The 15,714-nt window shown below is 51.3% G+C and overlaps 1 long non-coding RNA gene across 5 annotated transcripts; it reads right to left on the reverse strand.

Annotated features, from left to right (window-relative positions):
• Window positions 1–3,162: 3,162 nt before the first annotated feature.
• On the reverse strand, window positions 3,163–15,451 carry LOC138688150 (uncharacterized). Of its 5 annotated transcripts, XR_011327204.1 has the most exons (5): window positions 15,335–15,451; window positions 15,110–15,165; window positions 13,707–14,823; window positions 5,088–5,190; window positions 3,163–4,531 (listed from the first exon to the last, which is right to left on the reverse strand). It is a non-coding gene; the product is annotated as an uncharacterized lncRNA (long non-coding RNA). The 5 variants fall into 5 exon arrangements; XR_011327206.1 differs by lacking the exon at window positions 5,088–5,190; XR_011327208.1 differs by lacking the exons at window positions 3,163–4,531; window positions 5,088–5,190 and having other exon boundaries at window positions 13,492–13,899; window positions 14,013–14,823.
• Window positions 15,452–15,714: the final 263 nt, after the last annotated feature.

A 15,714-nucleotide genomic window follows, 5' to 3' on the forward strand; every position in this document is an offset into this window, starting at 1 on the left:
AAGAGATGGCTTTTCTGGCAGCATGGTGGTATCTGCAGGCAGGGCTATGATATGAATTCCTGCAGGTGGAAAACAGAAAAGGTTCCCCTTTCTCCTCCCAATGGTGCTGAACAGCAGAAGAAATGGCAATTTCAGCCACTCAGCTGTTCCTCCCACTTCTTGCCCTTTCCTCAACTGAGTTTTGGGCACAGTGCAACAAAACCAGTCTTAAGGTACCATCTTTGAGTGCAACAAGGAATGGAGCTTGAGGACATCATGTCAGGGGAATGGAGACAAGCTGATCGGCTGACTTGATCGCTTCAGGCCTGATGTCCCAGCTAGGCAAAGTGACCATCTTGTCAGAGCTAGCCAGATTGCATTCACAGCTTCGTTCCTTGGAGGAGCTGATCAGAACAGAGCGCACACAACAAATTGTTCTGATTGCAGTGCGTGCATAGATAAATCCTGGGGCCAGACATATGCACTTGTTGAACAATAGCAGTAGGAATCCATCCTCTTCATGGATGAGTATGTTTAATTAAAATGTATATCCTCAGAGCATACCCAGAGACGGAATATGTGTACAGCTGCACAAATGCACTCAAAGATAGTAGGAAAAACTTAACACTGTAAAGCTAGTGAAACCAGGAGTAAGATTTCCATTACAGAAGGTCTTTAAGGCCAAGCTAGATAAGCAGTTACCAGGAATGGAGAGTTGACCTTGCTTTGGGCAGAGGTGGATCCTCTCTATTTTCTGTGTCAGCCTGAGAGATTAAAGACATGGTGAGCAGAAAGGGAGTGAGGTGGTGTAAAAATATAATACCTAGCCAATATTAATGAGTAACTTCTCAGGCCCTCTTGCATCACAAACAGTATTTCTGTTTGCTTGGATTACTCGGCCAACCAGCCGTTGATTCAGTCAACCCAATCTGCACTGTCATATAAGCAATATTTCATCTATCCAGCTTCGATACAAGAAATATGCTAGGCACGCATGGAGCAAACAAGGATATTCTTGCAAGTAATTAGCATAAGCTGCACTGAGGTCAAGTGGTTGTGTCAGCATAATACAAATCACCAACTTTTCTTCCTACCGAAGACTGAAAATGGAGAATTGCAAATACCGTATCTCTGGCTCACCTCTTGCTTCCCATTGTTTATATCAGAGGAAGAAGATAATTGTTCTGAGGTACTTTTGAGAATAGCATGTCTGCTACTTTCATTGCTTAGTGAGAAAGAACGTGTTTAAAGGATGAAAGGTTACATTATTTCAGGACCTGTTAGGTCATTTTCTTGCCCTTATGCGGGGAAAGCAGGCCAAATGCCTAATTTGACCACGTCCAAAGTGGTAAACTGAGGCCTCACGAGATTACAGAGGGCAGTTGGTTAAAGACCTGCAGTTACTCCTCCCGCTGTCTGTAACAAGATCTGTTGAGGGCAGCCTCCAGGTAACATCTCCTTGAAGGAGCCCTGCTGCAGGGCATCAGACCAAGGGCCACCCAGACTAATGTCATTTTTCCGAGAGATGTCCAAAACGGATGCCTAGGAAAGTGCAAGAGCAGGGTCGTTACATACGGTACATCTCCCACTACCTTTCCAGCCACCAGCCATTTGAGGGGTGCGAACTTTGAGAGCCATATGTCAGTTCAGTGCCTCCACTAATGGGTTTTCTCTGGAATGGAGATTTGGTAACTTTCTTTTCCATGAACTTGCCCAGTCCCCCTGTGAACCTGTAACAGCCGTTCCCTCCTGTGGGGAGGACTTGCACAGGTCAGCCTGTGTCGCGAGAGGGACCAGCTTCCTTTTGTTTGTTCTGTGTCTGGCTCCTGTTAGTTTTGTTTGATGGCCCCAAGTTCTTGTACAGGAAGAGACCGTGAATGGTCCTTCCTACCCACCCTGCCTCCTGTGCAGGCAGAACTTATGGATCTACTTATCCTTCCCTTCTCTTCAGGCTCCCAAGTCTGATCTCTTCAGAATAGATCAAAGAGTGAGGGTAGCATTGTTTTAAACCACTAGTTTCCTACAGAATGTGATCTATCCACTTGCAGATGGCTTTTATGGTCTCCAAAGCCTCCCATGGATTAGCCCACAGTTGACTGTATAAACATTTTCTCTATCCCACATCCTGCTTCCACAGCATGTCTCATACTCAATTCTCTGTCCTTTCGCTCAGTCCAAACATCCTGCAAAAAGCCTCCAGCTCTCCTCAACAACCTTCCTCACTCCCCCCACCCCCGGCCTCTGTCAGGTTGCAAATAAAACTCAATCAGCCCCAACCAACCCCCAAATTCTTGGAGACCTGCCCACGAGGGCGAGACTCAGGTGCCTTTCTTTCTGATTTAACTACCAACACATGTACTGCTGCTTTGCTGTTGACCTAATGCTTCTGCTGTTGCATAAAGGTCGGTCTGTCTTCAGCCATCTCTCCCCCTGCACGTTTCGAGTGCTCTCCTTTCTCCCCTCGGCTGTCATCTCGAGCAGCCTTGCTGCTGAAGGAGGTGGGCGGGAGAACGCACACCGCAGGAGATGGCTGATCTTCCGTAGCACTTGTGCTCAGGGATGGGAGAACTCAGCCGCCGCGGCATCGTCCTCCACCTCTCCTCGCCACGTCAGGGGGAGAAAGGCCCACGCTGCGGCTGCCCGGCACATACGTGTGTACCAGCACTGGTGTGTGAGCTCTGTGGCTTGGGGAATGCTGCTGGGGGGCTGCAGGGGGGGGGCTGTGTGGTGGGAGCTGGATGTACACCCCTTTATCTAGTGAACCAGGGGCTGTGCTCGCCGGCACTCCTCCCGCACAGACACACGGCAGAGCCTGTGGAGGAGAGGGAGCTGCTGCAGCTCAGCGCTCTCAGGGTAACCCCCTTCCCCGGCAGCTGGGGGGGCATGACTGAGGCTTATGGGGGGTCGTGGGGGTTCCTTCTGCCAGGCCAGCCGTGGGGCAGGCAAACTGAGGCAGAGGTAACCAGGACGGCGTGGGCGGCACCTGATTTGCCAGAAGTTGTGTATGAAGTGCTGCTGACTTGGAGTAGCTGGCAAAAAAGTGAAAACAATCCCTCCCCCTTCCCCCCAATCATTATTTAAACAGTATAAAGGTCTCTGTAAATGTTTAAAACAACAACATAGTTGGGAGGGGAAGGAGGAAAGACAAACAAGTTTGCTGTTTCAGCTTCACAGAAACAGATCTTAATTTTTGGCAGGGTTTTATTCATCCAGAGGATCCAGCTGCCAACACGCTTCGGGAGGCTCCAAATTCATAATCGCTTCCCGAACATCTTCCTCCAAGAGGCTGCAGTTTGGCATGGGTGCCACCTTTGATGTTTGCGTTTGGTCAGCACCTTGTGCTGTAGGATCCCGGTTCGTGGCCAGGGCATGTATGGTAGGAGTCAGTGGCTGTGAGTGCTCCCGATGATGTTTTTCTTTCCCACACCTGAGGTTCACAGTGGTCAGAGCTCAGCAGGGACCAGGGAGCTCAAAGGAGCAAGGTGCTGTGGGCTGGCTGACTGCTGGGGTACCTTGCCTACATGTGAGCAGGGCAGGAATCAGGAGCCCCTCTTTTCCCCTGAGCACCTCTCTCAGGAGGTGGGAGCTTCCAGTTCCCAACCCACCACCCCTCCTCCTCATCTGCCTTGGTAGCACTACCAGCACCTGGTGCATTACTACAACAGAAACCCTATGTAATTCCTGTTTAAATACACAGCTGGCAACATGACTTTAACTAATTCAGCTTTTTGCTGTTGAAGAGCTGGAGCTGTATCCTGGTTTGGCTCCAGGCTGAGAGGGACTTGATCTGAAGCCCTGGGTATTGCAGGTTGCTGGAGATCAGTGGCTGCTCTGGGTCCCAGATCCCAAGCCCTGGAGCATCTGCTCTGGAGCAAGACCATCATCTGTGTGGGATCTCAGGGGAAGGGGGCCATCCTCAGCATGGGGGAGACTGTGGGCTGGGAAAATGAGGGTACATCTGTGAGGAACACCTATGAGAACAAGGTCCCTGGGGAGCAGAGGAGGACTGTACTCCCCACCAACCTGCCTGAGGTCTCAGCTGGTCGCCAGCCCCCAGTCAGGCCTAGTTTCTGCCCAGTCCCACCTGCTCTGCTCCTGCCCACCCAGGGAAAGGGTTTGTGCTCCTGCCCAGTCTTGTATTTGCCCCGGTCTCCTTCTGGCCCAATCCTGCTTGGCCCCATGTGAAGCTGTGGGGTATATATCACCTCAGCATTCATAGCTGGGTACGTCTCTGCTGTGAGTTACTTTGGCTGCTGTGTGCAACCTGTATTGCTATAGAAATGTGCTCTGATCTGCTGTATTTGCTCTACAGTCTCTAGAATGACGTTTGTGCTTCAGCTGTTCAGTCTGACAATGGTTCTGAGCTGCGATCTGAAGATGCTGTTTCCAGAGAAGCTCAAATATCTGTTGGGTGGCTTAAGAAGTTGGCCTTGCTGCTGCTGAGTTGTGTGTGGCTGTACCTCTGTGCAGATACATGGGGGAAGATGTATGCGGTGGTTCCTCATACAGCTAGTCCCAGCCTGGCTGTTGCTGCTTCTGTTGCTGGAGTGACCTGATCAAAAGTAGAAAGACTGAGCTCAGCTGGGCTGGCTTAGCTCTTGAGCAGGGCTGCTTCTGTTTCCTGGGGCTTCATACAGTTTGGTGGGGGAAAACCCTGATACTACTTTCAACCAAAGCCTGAAGAGTGATGTGAGGGACTGGCCTGCTTGTGTGCTGTCCTGCCTCTCCGAATTCCTGTTCTAGTTAAATCAGTAACTGCCCACAGACAGCACCAGGAAAAGCTGTTGCTTGGGTCTCCTTTGCTTTTCTAACTTCAGCCAGCTCCTGTGCAGAACCTACACTGAGATAAAAGAGACTGACACAGTGTGAAACCTTCCTCCTCTTCAGCAGATGGTGTTTACCACAGTGGACTTTGCTTGTGTTGTTATAACAGAATGGCCTGGTCTAGCCAAGAAATGGAAGGAGAAGCTGCAGTCTAGGCTTGCTGAGACTGGCTTGCTGTGTAAACCTGGACCGAAAGCCTGGATCATAAATGAACTCTTGCTTTTTCAAGGATCAGACTTTTCTGCCATCTTCAACTTACAAGCTAAGGTGCTGTCACGACTTGCCTGCAGCCAGTAGCTCTAGTCACTCCGCAGCATTCATGGCAATCTCCCAGGACTCTCAGTGACCAAAGTTGTGATGCATATTGCAATGTGAACTTCGTGTTACCTTCACAGAAAACCTAAATGCATCTTAACTGGGGTTAACCTGGTGTCACTGCCTTAGGCTTTAGCAGATCAGTGCTACATCTGTCCTAGCTGTGAACTCTACATGTTTCATGCCTAAAAATCCTCGTGGTTGGAGAAACAGTGTCCTTACTTGAGTGAATCACTGAGATGGTGTGAGTTATTGGCTGGTACTGCTACTGACTGAGCCTGTTCCAGCATATTCTGCTAAAATGATGCGCTGAGAAGGTAAAGCTGAACCTCCATCAAGCCCATTGCTGTCAGACTGAGACTGGTGAGCACTAACTGCAATGGGAACTTTCAAGATAAATCTTGGTATCAATCAGGGTGAACAAGAAAAAGCATATGGCCTTGATATTTTCTGAAGGCTGCCTTCTGCATCGCGACTGAGCGTGGAACCTGGTTACCAGCAAAAAACAGGTGTCAGCTGGTATAAGACCTCCAAGAGTTACCAATATTTCTGACTTTATTCTATCTATCACATTTAAGATGTGAGCAAGCACAGAGCAAACATTATTCCTTCAGCTGGAAGGGCCAAGAGACCATATGCTCTGAGGCTTCTTGTGTGTCTCAGCTGGTTCCAGGCCTCCAGAAAGTCTTTCCTCAACTCCCTTCTGGCTATCTCTGACCATGTCCCTGCTTCCAAGTAATGCTGCTGCTCCCGAAGCATTGCTGGAGCTCTGCCTGACTGTGTCAGCTACCTGAACTGCTTTGCTCCTTACTCCTCCAAGTAACCAGAGACTCTGTATGTCAGTCTTTAGCCTCCATTGAAAACCCTGCTGAGCCACAGCAATCTGAGAAGAAACTGATGAGCATGGCAGAGAGACTATTGCAGGCTCTGTCCCACATTTGGTTAATACCTGGGGGAGATATTAACCTTCATGGGGAAAGGGGTTATGTACATCTGCCAGCTCTGCTATTCAAGCACGCAGTGATCCCATGGACATAGACACCTCCACCTGAAATCTGAGAGCCAGCTCAGCCCATGCAACCCCTGCGTGCATCCCTCGTCACTAGTCTGACTCTGATAGCACCAGGCTTTGTCACGGCTCTTGGAGACAAACCTCACTTAGCCCTGACAAGGCTCAAAAGCTCTTTCATATCAAGGCATGTGTAAACTCAGTGTGTCCCATATCGGCACCATCTACCTGCCTCTATCCTTCCTGGTTACAATAGGCACAACAGGCCTTGACAGGTAGGAGGGGACTGGGCACAGTTGGACTGGGATGCTGGGGCTAGGGGGGGTCAGCCAGAGTACAGTCTTTCCCACAGCATTCTGCCTTCAGCTAAAGAAGAGATCTCTCTTTAGCTCCTCTTTCACTCAAAGCTTTCAAAGTGGTACCGTATGGATGCTATCATGATGTTCATTAGTCTCTTGTCTGAGCCCCCTCATGCTGCAAAAATCCCTGGAGGGGATGGGCTGGAGTGGGATGGGTTTTGCTGCAGCTGAGCTCTGGTGTTTTTTCCCCTGGGGTTTCAAGAAGTTTCGTTCCATCCATGAGAAGTGCCAGGCATCAGGGGAAGATTTGTTTCTTGGCAGCTGTTCCCATTTTGCTCTAGAAAACCAATGCTTTGCTAGGAATGCACCGTGACTAAAATTCCTCTGGGCTGCTCAGGTCAAATAGCAAATAGCAGCAATAGGGCAAACGGGGGCCGGGAGAGCAGTTTTGCTCAGCAGAGAGCAAACAGGAGGGCTGAGCCCTTTCCTTTCCCTTTCATCGTCCCCTGAGCCAAAAAGCAGGAGCTGAGCAGTTTGAGGGAGAGGAGGAAGCTGGGGGTTAGCAGACTGCCTGCCTCCCACCTCTGGCAGCCACACAGCACAAGCATGCAGGCTTGGCTCTGCCTGTACCTGCTCTGCAGAGCTCTGGCATTGTCAGCCTTGTTGCTTTTGAGGTGGTGTCTGATCCCCCCGGAGAACAGACCACGCTGTCTCCATTTGTTTTGCAGAGGGCTCAGGGAAGCTTTCGGGATCAGAGGTTTAAACAAGGGGTGTGATGAGCAGTGACAGTTTGGGAAAAACACAAGCAGTAAAAGGTTTTGATACTGTCAGAGAACATGACAGGCAAGTTCACAGCCCCTGCAGGCCTTTGGCTTCTTGTTTTCTTTTGCCAAACGGGGAAAGCAATCCTGTGCGGTGACAGAGTCACAGGTGGTGACCCTGTGGCAGGCAGGGCAGAGCTAGAGATGCTGAGAGCAAAGCAGAAAGCCTAGGCAGGGGCTGGGAGGGGGGAGGTGACCTGCAGGGGTTAGGGAAGCTGGGCATCTCTTTTTTGGGGGGGATGCTGTGAGGCTTCTGGAAACTCGGCTCCTCCAGTGTGCTTAGCTCCATCCACTGCACCCTGCATGCTGATGTTGCTCTCAGGGCGTCTCTTTCTGCTGCTCAGGGGCTGCCAGGGCTGAGAGGACCTCTGGGGCTGGAGAGGGGGGGGGTGAGAGGTGCAGGCACCCCAAAGCCTGCCTCCTTGCCCTTCACCAGCTGAAGGTGCCGGGACTGAGGATTGGGTCACACCTGCCCAGCGAGCCCTGGGTGAGTGGTGAGTGCAGTGTGGACACAGCCCTAATGCTCTAGCCCCTCGATGCCACTGCAAAATGGGTCGCCCCATCAAAACAGACCTTGCCTTGTTCCCAGATTAAAAGAAGGGGTTGTGTGATAAAAAACTGCAGCTGGTTTCTCTAATCTCCCACCAGTGTCCGCATTAACTCTCAAGACAGTGACTTCCTTGATGCCGGGCAATTTTTTTCTGTGCACGCATCTAGCTAATCAATTAAGTTTCTCAGCAGCTTCCTCCAGCATTCAGGCTTGGAGAGTGGAAGGAATTTGTTATTCTAGGCACTGCTGGAGAGGCATGAACTGTACTAAAAGCAAATTGGTTGTGCTTTCCAAGCACTGACACTCTTCACTCACAGCTTGGCTTTCGGGTCCTCCTCTCTCAACCTTCTCCCTGCTCTCCTGAACACCTCTAGGTGCAGCCCTGGTCCAACCAGCTCAGACAGAGCTGGCCTGAGGCACATCTGCTCAGCCCTACGCTGCACCCTGCTGCAGTGGGGCAGGGTGCTGGGGATGCTCTGTTTCCCGAGCAGAGACATGGATGTTTTCTTTGGGGTAGAGTCTTCGTACAGCAGGTCAGTTTGGCTGTACAAGGGCTTAATGCTGCTGGATTGCCTCTTACGTGCTTTCCCAGCTGTAGCTGGTACAAGCTGGCAAGGCTGGGTACCACACTGCAGTCATGGGGACATGCCGGGGCAGGTTGGTTTGTCCGTTAGTTTAGCCTTCTGCTAAAAAAATATTCTCTCTTGATGCTTTTTTTCCTTTTCCCATCTTGTTTTCCTCCTTCTTCATTGTTGTTCCTTGCCCTGCCCAAGCGTGGCCCTCCCCATACGGGAGGGAGATGCTATGTGAGGTATTCACATCCGTCCCAGTAACCTTGGGCTTTGCGGAGCTGAGCACTGAGCCGAGAAATGGAAGAGGAAGGATCCAGCAGGGTGGGTGGAGGCACCAAGAAATATGGGATATTTGGGGTGTTCTCGGGAAGATTTATGGATGGTTGAGAGGAACCGCATCTCCTGCCAGCCCGGCTACACCCTGGCTCTCTGCTAGTGGGAATGGGGATATTTTTTATGTGTGTTTAGCAATAGGATGGCTTAAGCATGAGAGCGGCAGGATTGCCGGAGTCAGGAGGGCCGCAGAGGTTTGTTAGGAGCTCAGCCAGTTGTGTAAAACTCCTTACTCCCCACACTTTGACCTGTCAGGATATACTCATGCATCCTCCCAGGCCAAGGAAAACTTGGCCCGAGCAGAGCAGAGCTGCTGTTGGCCGGGTGGCTGACGGGTAGGGATGGCCATAGCTTGAATCCAGCCTGGCCTCGAGGTGAGCAAGGTCTTTTCCACTAGGTGCTGCCTGGCAGCCTCGGTGATGCCTGCTCAAAGGCTTCCCTGTGGGCTTGTTGCCCCAGCATGACATCCTGCTTAGAAATCTCAGCAGAGAGGATAAGGAGGAACTGGGTGGAGAAAATGACCCATGCTTTCAGAGGGTTACCTTTATCAGCAAGAGGTTTTCAGCCACCTCTAGTCCTGTTCTCCACAACAAGATCACCTGGTGCTTGCTGCTGGCATTGCTTCTGTGGGATAAATCCCATAGATGTTCTGCTTGGGAAGTAATTTGGCAAACCAGGAAAGAGAACCCAGGATGCCTGCTACTAGTCTTCTTTCCAAGCCATTACACAATACTACTCTGGGGTTAACAAACTAAAAACATCTGGGAATAATCAAAGCTATTTAGGCTCTGGGAAAGCATGGCTGGAGAAAGTTTGAAGGAAGCAACTTGAAAGCTCAGCATTGTTAAAAACAGTCTGGAAGCCTTGGAAATTAAAACTAGGGTAATATCTATAAAGAGCAAGGAAGTATCAAGAGAAGGATCTAATATCCTCTGAGGAACAGAGAGGAGCCAGAATGAATTGTAATGCTCAAGCCTCTACTAAGCTACAGGGCATTAAAAATTGCTTTGGAACAAACAGATCTGCCTTTCCTGTGGTTTCCACTGGCAAGGGAGCAGAGGGAAAGACCAGGGGTCTGTTTTAAAAACAGCCTAGGGAGTGGAAGTACAATTTAATGACCGATAATCACAATCCTCCAAAAGCCTGGTAATGCCGATGCAGAGCCTGCAGTGAGCAGTACCTGCCAGGGCTGGCTCAGGGAGGATGCAGGGCACGCAGCAGACGTTCAGGGCCAAATTGCATCCCTGGCAGGGTGCCACCAGCTGTGGCAGAGAGAAATGTAACCCGCGGGCTTTGCTTTCCAAGCGGCAGGATGCGTGCTTGGTCTGGCCGTTGGCATTGCCACGGGAGGGGGAACGGGATGGGTCGTGGTTCCTGAGACGCATTCCCCGCAGAAGGTGCCAGTGCCTTGCTGCTTCCCCCTGTGGGGAGCGTGCTCAGGCCTCCTCTGGGGTGGCAGCTCAAATGACCATGGGATCATCCTCTGAGCCTGGTGGATAACCCAGGGCTGGCAGCTGGAAACACTGTCCGTGGGGATGTCCGGCCAACAGCAGGGACTGTGGCACTCTGCGTCCTTGCTGAGCTGCCTGCAGCACTGACCTTGCTCCTTTTGCAGGAGCCTGGGGGGACTGCTTCCCTGGAGTGACTCAGAGAAAGGCCACGGAGCCAGCTCTCATCGATGGACATCCCCTCTTCTAGCATCACTGGGGAGGTAAGGCTGTTGCTGGGAAATCTCGCTTCTGCTGATTTCTAAGAGCTTTAATCTTGAAAGGCCTCTCTCAGTGCTTTCCTCTCCTTCTTCTACCAGTTTACATCTCCTCCTACTTCTGTCCCCGGCTGGGTCTGGGGTATGAGTCCCCAACATCTCTAAGAGATGGAAAAGCAGCCTGGGCACGGGGAGGGTGGGCACACTGGAGGAAGGACAACGGGACAACCAGCCATCGCAGGAGCCATGGAAATGGTTAAAGATTTGGGGAGTCCAGATCTGCCGCATCTTCTGTGACAATCTGGCCTCCCCAGCATCCTTGTAAATGAGAAACCGCATAAGCCTCACACTTTATTATTGCTCCGGAGCATTAGAGTCTCTCATTTAGGATAAACATTCTCATCTCCAGCAGAGCATGAATAACATTAAATGAGATAGTTAAAATGTTTCAGGCCAATTATAGCCCTGGTGTAACTTCGGCAGAGTTACACCAGGGATTAATTTGATCCGGAGAGCTCTGCCTCCTGTTCTGAACTGGGATTCCAGCGTGGGTAATTACATCCTGCCTCTCTGCACTTCCTCTGGAGTTTTAATTGGGTTGAATGGACCAAATCCGCAGCAAGTGTAAATCAGTGTAATTGAGCTCTCTCTGGAGAGGAACCCTGCTGATTTACACCCTCAAATCTGGGCCAGCCTTCTCCATTTCCTCTCTGCCAGGCTCCAGCTGCAGGCTGCCCAGTGAAGGGCAGCACGGGCTGAGGTTGGTGCAAGGAAACTGCCAGCACCAGCCTTCCTGCAAAGGACTCAACTTCTGCTCTTTTCTTCAGAGAGTCGCCAAATTTCCAAACTGCTACTAAGAGCCGAGAGAGCTCTGCTCTGCCTCTCTGCCATGTTAGTGCAGGTCAGGTCTGCTCTGGGGTGCAGGCGGCCCAGCGTGGGTGCACAGCAGCCTGCACCCCACTGTACCTTCTGCTGGTAAACCCATCACCCCGATCTCATGGTGGGGGGACCGGCCCTCACCTCCCAGCCTGGATCCCACACCGGGCTCCTTGTGCGCTGAGACAGGCAGCTGGACTGTCTCCCTCTTCCACTTCCCAGCCCTCTCAGTAAATCAGCATTAATGAGGGACATTTGACCCTCTCTTTCCCTGAACAGCCTTAAGAAGCATTTTTGTTCCATGAGATAGTTAAGAAACTTGAAGCAATTTCCTCCCCCTGCTTCTACTGTAGTTTTTTGGTTGGGGGTTGGGGGTTTTTTTTGAGAAAAGGAAAAGTTATAGGGCACAAGCAGCCTTTAGGATGCCTCAGAAGCGGAAGCAGAGGGGAGGCAGCAGTGTCTGGTACGGAGGGGATGGAGCAAACGGCAGTCAAGATGGGGTGACCCCAGCCCTGGTCCACTTGGTCCGTCAGAGCGACCATTTGTGCAACCGAGACAGGAGAATCTGAGCTGGGAAAGTGCACTTGCTGGCTGTAATTAGGAATTTAATTGCGAGGCGTTATCTCACTGAGTTGGAGCCTATACAGAACCATACGTCCTCCATAGCCAATTGTATACAGGGGCAATGGTGGAGGGAAGGGTGCTGGGAACGGTCTCACTCACAGATTTCCAGGACTTTCTGCTGCTGTGTGGTCCCTTTCCCTTCTCACAGAGAAATGATGAAAACAGACAGTCAGATAAACCCTGGGGAGCTGGGCCCGAGAAGGCCCCACAGCTTCCCCCCCTCCTCCAGGCTGTGTGGGACTGCTGGTCCCACACCACCTCCACCCCCCCCAGCTGGGTGTAGCCCCCTCACTGTTTCATTTCCCTTTTGGTTTTTCCCAAATTGTATTTTAGTGGGGACAGAGATGGAAAGAAGAAGAGCATAGATGTCACAATCCTTCCTTCCTCCTCAAACTGCATCTACTCAGCAGGACCACGACAGTGGGACCACGATGGTGGGACCATGTCCTTCAGCTTCCTGGCCACGAGGAGACCATCAGCATCCCATCCCTCGGAGAACCGTGGGTGACACCGTGCCTGGCCCGTGAGGGCTGTCACTACCAATTCTGTGTTTCTCGTAAAGCGGAGGGTGGTTTTGGCCGGCAGAGAGGACACAGTAAACAAGGTTAAGCGAATTCCCACTCCCACCCACCAAGGGCCTTCTGGGACCATCACAAATCTCAGCGCAGACAGCAAACACCTCATTGCGGCCAGCAATCCTTGTGCAGCCGCTTGCTACAGGCAGACTTGCCCGCTCTTAGCTCAGCGGCTGGCTGCGGCTGATTGAGTAAATAAAGAACATTTCTCACGAAATCCACCCTCTCGGAGGTCCCCAAGCAGAGAGCTGGCCTTTCCATGGCTCAGGAAACCTTTATCCCCCAAATCTATAACACCCCCGTGCAGTTGATTTAGCAAACGATGTTTGCACACCCAGGTTTGCAGTGCAGTGACCCTGTTCCCGGCAGCACCGTGACATTTGCAGGCACCATTTCCAGCTGGCCCCATGTTGTCCTTTCTGGGATTTTTTATGTGCTAGTTCAGATGGGGAAAAAGGTCGGAGTTACTGCTGGTAAGTTCCAGTCTGAAATCCGGATTTTCCCTAAGTCCAGGATGACTGTGCCTGGATGAAGATTGCAAATTTGGGCTCCGGTCAGGTACCCTCAGCAGGTTACTCTAGGCTTTGCTCCTAATCTTTGGGGCTATCATAGCTCCAGCATATGCTCATCTTTCTTGGGGCTCCTCTCCATCCCATTTCTGACCTTGCAGGTCCTCCTTGTTGCTCATCACTGCCCACCCAGAGCTGAGCAGCCTCAGCCCTGATGCCTCCTCTGCAGCTAAGCCCCTGACCTTTCTTTTCCCTTAAATCAATACATAAAAGCCATGCTACAGCAATACCAGCATGTCAGGGGAGTCCAGGTGATTTATATCATCTGAGGAGCTGATTCTGCTTGTGAGACTTCAATCCTGAAAAGCTTTTGTCTTTCCAGCCCCCAATCTCTTCTGCGCTGCTTTCAGCGCATGTACTTTGTATTCACCCCCGACCCCCCCTTCCTGGCATTATTGACTCTCCATCTTGCTTTTAAACTGCTATAAAATGAAGGCAGCTCCAGGTAAAACAGCAGTTTTATTCTTCCTGATCATAATATTTCCTTTACCAAAAAGAAGAAAAAAAATTGTTTAAAGTGAGTTGAGGTTGTAAAGGCTTAATTTAAAAGCTTCAGGGGGGAAAAATCTATTAGGAAAACTCTACAGGCATTTGTGCAATTCTCACTGTGGAGAACCAAGACACTGGGAACTCTTGTCCATATGTCTGGCCTTACCTTGGTGGCGGGGAGGTGAAGCTACAGCCCCAGGATGGGGAGAAGGTGCTGCCATCAGCCAGGAGCATCCCGGGCAGGAGCCACATCCCAGGCTTCTTCCCCACTGACGCTGATCAGCTGCTCTCCTTCCCCCATTGCTGTGTCCTGATCGTGGCTGCCGGTGGTGGTTGGCTTTCAGAAAGGAGCAATCAGCCTGTTCTAGGTGCAAAGGGGGAGTATTTGGCATGGAAAATTCATTCCAGCCATGGTGAGGCCGGCGCAACTGTGCCCACAGAAAGGATTCTGCTGTGTGACTACTTCACTCACCAAAAAAGCAAAGACCTGTCTCCTTCTGCCTCCCATGTATTGGCAAAACCTTTGGGAACTGCTTTTTCAGTTAGGTTGAAGCTGATGTTTGCAAGTCCATTGGTCCCAATGACTGATCAATACATGCTGATAGACTTTTCCCATCAGAACATTTATTTTTCCAACAGGACACCGAGTTCTCAAACAAATGAAGGCTTGCACAAGAAATCGTCTGCCTCAGTTTGGCAGCAAACAGAAAACAGGCATATTTTTCTTTATTCTAAAACCAAATTTTTGTGGCTAAATAGAGCCAAAAATATATCTCCCCCCGACTTCTCCCAGACACGAGACATCTCTGAATGCTGAAAGCAACTCTTCCCCGCCGCAAATGGACCAAATAAACCCAGCACGAGACTGGTGCTTAGTAGAAACAGATGCGCCTCTAATGCTGTCATCTACAGCAAGCTGCGTCTGCAAACTGATCTTTTATTAATGTATTTATATAGAAGGGAAAGCTGCAGAGGGTGTGCGAACCCCACTGCCGGGAGCAGGACGCCTGATCGCCCCAGGTCCACAGGCTGTGTTACGGCTTGCAGAGGGCATCGCCGTGGGGTTGCCGGCCTCCCCCCAGGGCTCAGCCTTAAAGGCAGGTAAATTTCTTTTCTGCACCAGCATTTAGCCCAGTGCCTGGTCCTCCCTGAGTGGCAGGAGGGGACCCAGGGTGATATGGGTTCATCGGCTTGCGGGTTGATGTCGTGGGTTGTTTCGCCGGGGGTTTCAGCGTGTGCAGAGGCCAGGATGTGCTGGGTGCCGGCTGCAGCAAGCAGGGGAGCTGCAGGAGGAGGAAGAGTCATGGTTAATTGTTTGCTGAGAGCTGGGACAGGTGGGGTTATGAGCCTTGGGGGATCTGCTGAAGGGAAGGCAGGGCAGGGTGAGTCCCTGAGCTGCTCACAAGCATTCAGCAGTGCCTTGTAGTCTGGGCAGGAATTAGGAAAGACAGCCCTGCCCTCAATTCCCCCCAAACCCCACACACGTGCCCCAGCCCAGGCCAGCATCCCCTCACCCTTGACACCAAAGGTTTCCTCCTGGGGCCAAGACAGCGGTGTGAGTTGCCCTACCTTTGCTAGGAGCTGCAGATGGACAGCCTGGAGCCTGCCCTCACTCTCTGGGGTCACTGTACAGGACACAAAGCAATGTCAGTCCCAAATCCCCATGTCACATGTACCCCATCCCCACTCCAGCTGGACCGTCACCGGCTCTGCTGCCTTTTCTGTCCCTACGAGACACTCGGCATCCAGGCAGAGGGTGGGAGGCCACAGAGGAAGGGCTGAATGTACCCTCACCTGGGAACTGAGCTGCTATTGGAAGTGATGGAAAAATGGGCTTTTCCCTTCCAATGGCCGTTTGGGCTCTAATTTCCTTCCCCCAGAGTGAGCCACTTTCCTAGCGTCTTCACAGCCTCACCAGCAGGCAAAAAGACACCTGGATGAAATCCTGGGTGAAACAGGAAGAAACCACCATTAAAAACCAGCATTCAAATGTGGGGTCTGTGAGGAGGGCAGAAAGACAAAGGCCAGGCTTTTTACCCCAAGCTAACACTTTATTTCCACAATTTCCCCAAAGCTGCATCTATCCCAGATAACTGCTACATCCCACCTGGCTTTTACTCCGAAGCAGTGTTATGTGGTGTGAGGGTCAGAGCCAGCCTCTCCTCTGGTCTCTT

This window comes from Haliaeetus albicilla, chromosome 12, assembly GCF_947461875.1.
Source record: "Haliaeetus albicilla chromosome 12, bHalAlb1.1, whole genome shotgun sequence".
In the NCBI taxonomy this organism is placed as follows: Eukaryota; Metazoa; Chordata; class Aves; order Accipitriformes; family Accipitridae; genus Haliaeetus; species Haliaeetus albicilla.